Raw genomic sequence first — 7,629 nt, forward strand, 5'->3', positions numbered from 1 at the left:
GATTGAGCCTCGTCACATTTGGCGGGTACTATGGTATATCACACCCTGGGTGCACATAAAAAATGTTCGTAAAATTGCCCATAGAAAATGCTCTTAACCGCTAAGATCAATAGTTATTGGCAAACGAGGCCCAGAACTCTATGCATGTGCGTGTCAAGCAGAAGCACTTTCATTGCACTCGTGAACAGAGGCCGGTTGCACCAGCTATAGTATGATACAACTTAGCCTAGTTGTGGCGTAAATGGGCACTAAGTCACAATTTACTACTAATTCCTTTTGACATGTATATGATTAGGTTGGCATTTACACTTGCTTACATTTATGAGACAGAAAAAATTATAAAAAAAACTTCTTCAGCATGAAACCGATCTAATGGTGCACTTTCCTGTGTACAGTGTCAAGTTTCAACATATAAGATATTAAAATGAATAAATGTCTATTTTTCCAGCCTGTCGTATAAGTAATTATTTATTTATTGTCCCTTATTCGTTTTAGATACAGTTATTGAATATTATTATTTACATAGGCTAAATATAGGCTACCATTAATGAAATCTTGTTTTATTATGTATCGTATTTTAATGGGGATATAATTTATGACAGCTGACAATTACGTGAGCAAACAAGGTTTCAACATCAACCGTAATGAGATAAAACTGAAATGCATGGTTTTTTAATGCTTCTGTGTACAAATTTGAAGGCTGCTTATTGGATCAATACAGGTAAACATCATATTATGCATTACGGAGAGCTTACGACCTACAGTGCATCCGGAAAGTATTCACAGCGCTTCACTTTTTCCACATTTTGTTATGTTACAGCCTTATTCCAAAATGGATTACATTCATTATTTTCCTCAAAATTCTACAAACAATACCCCATAATGACAATGTGAAAGAAGTTTGTTTGAAATCTTTGCAAATTTATTAAAAATAAAAAATGAAAAAAATCACATGTACATAAGTATTCACAGCCTTTGCCATGACACTCAAAATTGAGCTCAGGTGCATCCTGTTTCCACTGATCATCTTTGAGATGTTTCTACAACTTGATTGGAGTCCACCTGTGGTAAATTCAGTTGATTGGACATGATTTGGAAAGGCACACACCTGTCTATATAAGGTCCCACAGTTAACAGTGCATGTCAGAGTACAAACCAAGCCATGAAGTCCAAGGAATTGTCTGTAGACCTCCGAGACAGGATTGTATCGAGGCACAGATCTGGGGAAGGGTACAGAAAAATGTCTGTAGCATTGAAGGTCCCAATGAGCACAGTGGCCTCCATCATCCATAAATGGAAGAAGTTTGGAACCACCAGGACTCTTCCTAGAGCTGGCTGCCTGGCCAAACTGAGCGATCGGGGGAGAAGGGCCTTAGTCAGGGAGGTGACCAAGAACCTGATGGTCACTCTGACAGAGCTCCAGCATTTCTCTGTGGAGAGAGGAGAACCTTCCAGAAGAACAACCATCTCTGCAGCACTCCACCAATCAGGCCTGTATGGTAGAGTGGCCAGACGGAAGCCACTCCTCAGTAAAAGGCAGATGACATCCTGCCTGGAGTTTGCCAAAAGGCACCTGAAGGACTCTCAGACCATGAGAAACAAAGATTGAACTCTTTGGCCTGAATGGCAAGCATCATGTCTGGAGGAAACCAGGCAGCGCTCATCACCTGGCCAATACCATCCCTACAGTGAAGCATGGTGGTGGCAGCATCATGCTGTGGGGATGTTTTTCAGCGGCAGGAACTGGGAGACTAGTGAGGATCGAGAGAAAGATGAATGCAGCAATGTACAGAGACATCCTTGATGAAAACCTGCTCCAGAGTGCTCTGAACCTCAGACTGGGGCGAAGGTTCATCTTCCAACAGGACAACGACCCTAAGCACACAGCCAAGATAAAAAAAAAAAATAAATTTAAACAAAATCACATGTACATAATTATTCACAGCCTTTGCTCAATACTTTGTTGAAGCATCTTTGGCACCAATTACAGCCTCAAGTCTTTTTGAGTATGATGCTACAAGCTTGGCACACCTATTTTTGGACAGTTTTTCTCATTCTTCTTTGCAGGACCTCTCAAGCTCCATCAGGTTGGATGGGGAGCATCAGTGCACAGCCATTTTCAGATCTCTCCAGAGATGTTCAATCGGGTTCAAGTCTGGGCTCTGGCTGGGCCACTCAAGGACATTCACAGAGTTGTTCAGAGCCACTCCTTTGTTATCTTGGCTGTGTGCTTAGTGTCATTGTCCTGTTGGAAGATGAACCTTCGCCCCAGTCTGAGGTCCAGAGCGCTCTGGAGCAGGTTTTCATCAAGGATGTCTCTGTACATTGCTGCTTTCATCTTTCTCTCGATCCTCACTAGTCTCCCAGTTCCTGCCGCTGAAAAACATCCCCACAGCATGATGCTGCCACCACCATGCTTCACTGTAGGGATGGTATTGGCCAGGTGATGAGCGGTGCCTGGTTTCCTCCAGACATGACACTTGCCATTCAGGCCAAAGAGTTCAATCTTTGTTTCTCATGGTTTGAGAGTTCTTCAGGTGCCTTTTGGCAAACTCCGGGTTGGCTGTCATATGCCTTTTACTGAGGAGTGGCTTCCGTCTGGCCACTCTACCATACAGGCCTTATTGGTGGAGTGCTGCAGAGATGGTTGTTCTTCTGGAAGTTTCTCCTCTCTCCATAGAGAAATGCTGGAGCTCTGTCAGAGTGACCATCGGGTTCTTGGTCACCTCCCTGACTAAGGCCCTTCTCCCCTGATCGCTCAGTTTGGCCAGGCAGCCAGCTCTAGGAAGAGTCCTGGTGGTTCCAAACTTCTTCCAATTACGGATGATGGAGGCCACTGTGCTCACTGGGACCTTCAATGCTGCAGAAATTTTTCTGTACCCTTCCCCAGATCTGTGCCTCGATACAATCCTGTCTCGAAGGTCTACAGACAATTCCTTGGACTTCATGGCTTGGTTTGTGCTCTGACATGCACTGTTAACTGTGGGACCTTATATAGACAGGTGTGTGCCTTTCCAAATCATGTCCAATCAACTGAATTTACCACAGGTGGACTCCAATCAAGTTGTAGAAACATCTCAAGGATGATCAGTGGAAACAGGATGCACCTGAGCTCAATTTTGAGTGTCATGGCAAAGGCTGTGAATACTTATGTACATGTGATTTTTTTCATTTTTTATTTTTAATAAATTTGCAAAGATTTCAAACAAACTTCTTTCACATTGTCATTATGGGGTATTGTTTGTAGAATTTTGAGGAAAATAATGAATTTAATCCATTTTGGAATAAGGCTGTAACATAACAAAATGTGGAAAAAGTGAAGTGCTGTGAATACTTTCCGGATGAACTGTAATTTCAAATCTTGTTCACCTGGGTAGGGTTGTACCAGCTGTGCGTAAGGTCTCACGTAATTTGGGACGTAAAGTTTACACTGAGGGCTTAGTAACTACTAGCTACTAGTTAGTTGTAACTTACCAGCTATACGTATGTTACAACGTAGCCTAGTTGTAGTGTAAATGGGCACTAAGTCACAACTTACGCACTACTAAATATTTGAGCGTTGCACCATTAAACTTAGGTAGGACGTAACCCTACGTATAAATTAAATATTTAAGGAAGCCTCCGACCAGGAGTAACGGTTGGAATAAAAAAGCAGACTGATATTTTATGAAATCAATGAGCTCATGTTTTGCGTGACAGGCATCAATCATTTCGACATACATTATGATGTTGACATTTACACTCGTTTACATTTACGAGACAGAAAAAAAACGTACTTTTAAGCGGCTCTTCAGCATGAAAACCATTCTAACGGTGCATTTTTCAGGGTGTGTCGTCCGGTGCTTCAACACATTCAAAATATATAGGAGATTAAAATGAATAAATGTCTATTTTTCCAGCCTGTTGTATTAGTATTGATTTATCACCCCTTATTTATTTTAGATACCAGTTCCTATATATTGTTATTTACACAGGACAAATATACTATTTATCAAATCTACTTTTATTATGTATCGTATTTTAATGGGGATATAATTTATTACAGCTGACAGTTACGAGCAAATAAGATTTGAACATCAACCGTAACAAGATCAAACTTAAATTCACAGGTTTTTAATACTTCTGTGTACAAATTTGAAGGCTGTTAATTGGATCAGTAGGGGTAAATGTCATATTATGCAACTACGCATTACTTTACGGAGAGCTTACGAACTACTAGTTAAGTCTTGCATTAAGAACAGGTGGTGCAACCAAATTAAGCACTGATTTAGTTACAAACTAACTAGTAGTTACTAAGCCCTTAGTGTGAACTTTCCGTCCCAACTTAAGTGAGACCTTATGCACAGCTGGTGCAACCCTACCCAGGAGTAGGCTGTACCACACATTCGAGAGAAAGGAAATCAAAACAGTGTCTATGACTTTTAAGCTTTGCAATCGTACCCACACTTTCTGCAGGAAAATTATCTCTAGAAAGTTTTAAACGATCATGAGTTAGTGAATGGTGAGACACCTGGCGAGCCACTTGATTTTTAACAAAGAGCCACTTGTGGCTTGCGAGCCATAGGTTCCCGACCCCTGTCTTAATGGATGTGTAATGGTACTTTCTAGTATTAGGACCAGACAGGTCAATGCAGGTCAATAGTCATCTGTCTTCTACCTTTTCATTAATTTCCTTATCAAATTATAACTAATACACTAATACACGCTCTGTTTCTATTTGGTCAATCACAGCATTTTATGGTCAAATATGTTTGTATAATCACTGCTAAACTGGGACTGCGCAATGTGGTGATAGCTTCATGTCTCTTGTATCACTCCATGGTCTCTACCCACATAATAAAATTATTTCTCCTAAAATCAATATTTCGTGTACATTTATTTCGTTATCTGATAAGTAGCCATGTAATAAGTGGGATACTGTATAGCCATCCACACAACACTTAAAATATGGACATGTTTATTTGGTGAACATATGGTCTGATTTGCTTTGATATATAGATAAAAAAAATAAATACCAATTGAGTACTTTTTTTTACTCAGAATAGGGTCTCAACAAATACCCTTTCTAAATAAATCAAAATGGTATAATCTTATAAATTTACTAACTGAACTACAGGTGCATCTCAATAAATTAGAATGTCATGGAAAAGTTCATTTATTTCAGTAATTCAACTCAAATTGTGAAACTCGTGTATTAAATAAATTCAGTGCACACAGACTGAAGTAGTTTAAGTCTTTGGTTCTTTTAATTGTGATGATTTTGGCTCACATTTAACAAAAACCCACCAATTCACTATCTCAAAAAATTAGAATATGGTGACATGCCAATCAGCTAATCAACTCAAAACACCTGCAAAGGTTTCCTGAGCCTTCAAAATGGTCTCTCAGTTTGGTTCACTAGGCTACACAATCATGGGGAAGACTGCTGATCTGACAGTTGTCCAGAAGACAATCATTGACACCCTTCACAAGGAGGGTAAGCCACAAACATTCATTGCCAAAGAAGCTGGCTGTTCACAGAGTGCTGTATCCAAGCATGTTAACAGAAAGTTGAGTGGAAGGAAAAAGTGTGGAAGAAAAAGATGCACAACCAACCGAGAGAAACGCAGCCTTATGATTGTCAAGCAAAATCGATTCAAGAATTTGGTGAACTTCACAAGGAATGGACTGAGGCTTGGGTCAAGGCATCAAGAGCCACCACACACAGACATGTCAAGGAATTTGGCTACAGTTGTCGTATTCCTCTTGTTAAGTCACTCCTGAACCACAGACAACATCAGAGGCGTCTTACCTGGGCTAAGGAGAAGAAGAACTGGACTGTTGCCCAGTGGTCCAAAGTCCTCTTTTCAGATGAGAGCAAGTTTTGTATTTCATTTGGAAACCAAGGTCCTAGAGTCTGGAGGAAGGGTGGAGAAGCTCATAGCCCAAGTTGCTTGAAGTCCAGTGTTAAGTTTCCACAGTCTGTGATGATTTGGGGTGCAATGTCATCTGCTGGTGTTGGTCCATTGTGTTTTTTGAAAACCAAAGTCACTGCACCCGTTTACCAAGAAATTTTGGAGCACATCATGCTTCCTGCTGCTGACCAGCTTTTTAAAGATGCTGATTTCATTTTCCAGCAGGATTTGGCACCTGCCCACACTGCCAAAAGCACCAAAAGTTGGTTAAATGACCATGGTGTTGGTGTGCTTGACTGGCCAGCAAACTCACCAGACCTGAACCCCATAGAGAATCTATGGGGTATTGTCAAGAGGAAAATGAGAAACAAGAGACCAAAAAATGCAGATGAGCTGAAGGCCACTGTCAAAGAAACCTGGGCTTCCATACCACCTCAGCAGTGCCACAAACTGATCACCTCCATGCCACGCCGAATTGAGGCAGTAATTAAAGCAAAAGGAGCCCCTACCAAGTATTGAGTACATATACAGTAAATGAACATACTTTCCAGAAGGCCAACAATTCACTAAAAATGTTTTTTTTTATTGGTCTTATGATGTATTCTAATTTTTTGAGATAGTGAATTGGTGGGTTTTTGTTAAATGTGAGCCAAAATCATCACAATTAAAAGAACCAAAGACTTAAACTACTTCAGTCTGTGTGCATTGAATTTATTTAATACACGAGTTTCACAATTTGAGTTGAATTACTGAAATAAATGAACTTTTCCACGACATTCTAATTTATTGAGATGCACCTGTATATCTGAGTGATTCTATATCCTTTTGCTGACAAACAAATGTGAATGAGTAAATACATGCATACATTCGATAATGAATGGAAGCCATTATTATGGAAGCATTCAAATTATCAATGTAGAATTATTATTGAGTAAAAGTAATCTACTTTATTAATTAAATTAACATTTTACATATTAAGTAGTTTAATCTACATATTTCCTCATTTCCACCTCTACCTTTTCCTGTCTGACACTCTTGTATTTTAACTCAAGAATAATGATTAGTACAGAAGCTTTGTGTTTGTGTTTTTTTATGAGCAAGGTCACACATCTTTTTTTAAATCTAATCTGTTCCACTCACTGTCATAATTTTCCCTTGTTATCACAGTGCCTTTTTCTCCCTTTATTTTGTTCTCTCCTAGAGCTTCTCCAGAGCTTCTCCAGACTTGCATAAGAACAAAGAACAGCCTGTGCATTGGGAAAGTCACCTTGGAGGACAAGAAAAGAGAGAGAGAGAGAGAGAGAGAGAGAGAGAGAGAGAGAGAGAGAGAGAGAGAGAGAGAGAGAGAGCAAAGAGCAAAGAAGAGATTCGTGTAGGTGGAATACTTTGTTCTATGAAACAAAATTGTGTACATTACTTAATCTGAATATTGTTTTATTTAATATATAATTTCTGCATTCAAAATATAACCTAATAATTTTATATATTGTAAAAGTAGATTTGATACCCATACATTGAAAAAACCATGCCGAAATAGCTCAGTTGGGAGAGCGTTAGACTGAAGATCTAAAGGTCCCTGGTTCGATCCCGGGTTTCGGCAAGTGTTTTTGCGTAATTAAAGTGCCGAGAGCCTTGACATCAACTGCTAGCTTCTACAATAGTGTTACGCTAAGCACGAAAATAATAATAATAAAAAAAGATGTGCAATGTAGAATGCAGTGTGGCTCGTACCAAA

General features: G+C 39.6%; 1 non-coding gene across 1 annotated transcript; it reads left to right on the forward strand.

Annotated features, from left to right (window-relative positions):
- Nucleotides 1-7,421: 7,421 nt before the first annotated feature.
- Nucleotides 7,422-7,494, forward strand: trnaf-gaa (transfer RNA phenylalanine (anticodon GAA)). The gene has a single exon. It is a non-coding gene; the product is annotated as a tRNA-Phe (tRNA).
- The last annotated feature ends 135 nt before the right edge of the window (nucleotides 7,495-7,629 follow it).

The sequence above is a fragment of the Myxocyprinus asiaticus genome, chromosome 9 (assembly GCF_019703515.2).
Source record: "Myxocyprinus asiaticus isolate MX2 ecotype Aquarium Trade chromosome 9, UBuf_Myxa_2, whole genome shotgun sequence".
Classification (NCBI taxonomy): domain Eukaryota; kingdom Metazoa; phylum Chordata; class Actinopteri; order Cypriniformes; family Catostomidae; genus Myxocyprinus; species Myxocyprinus asiaticus.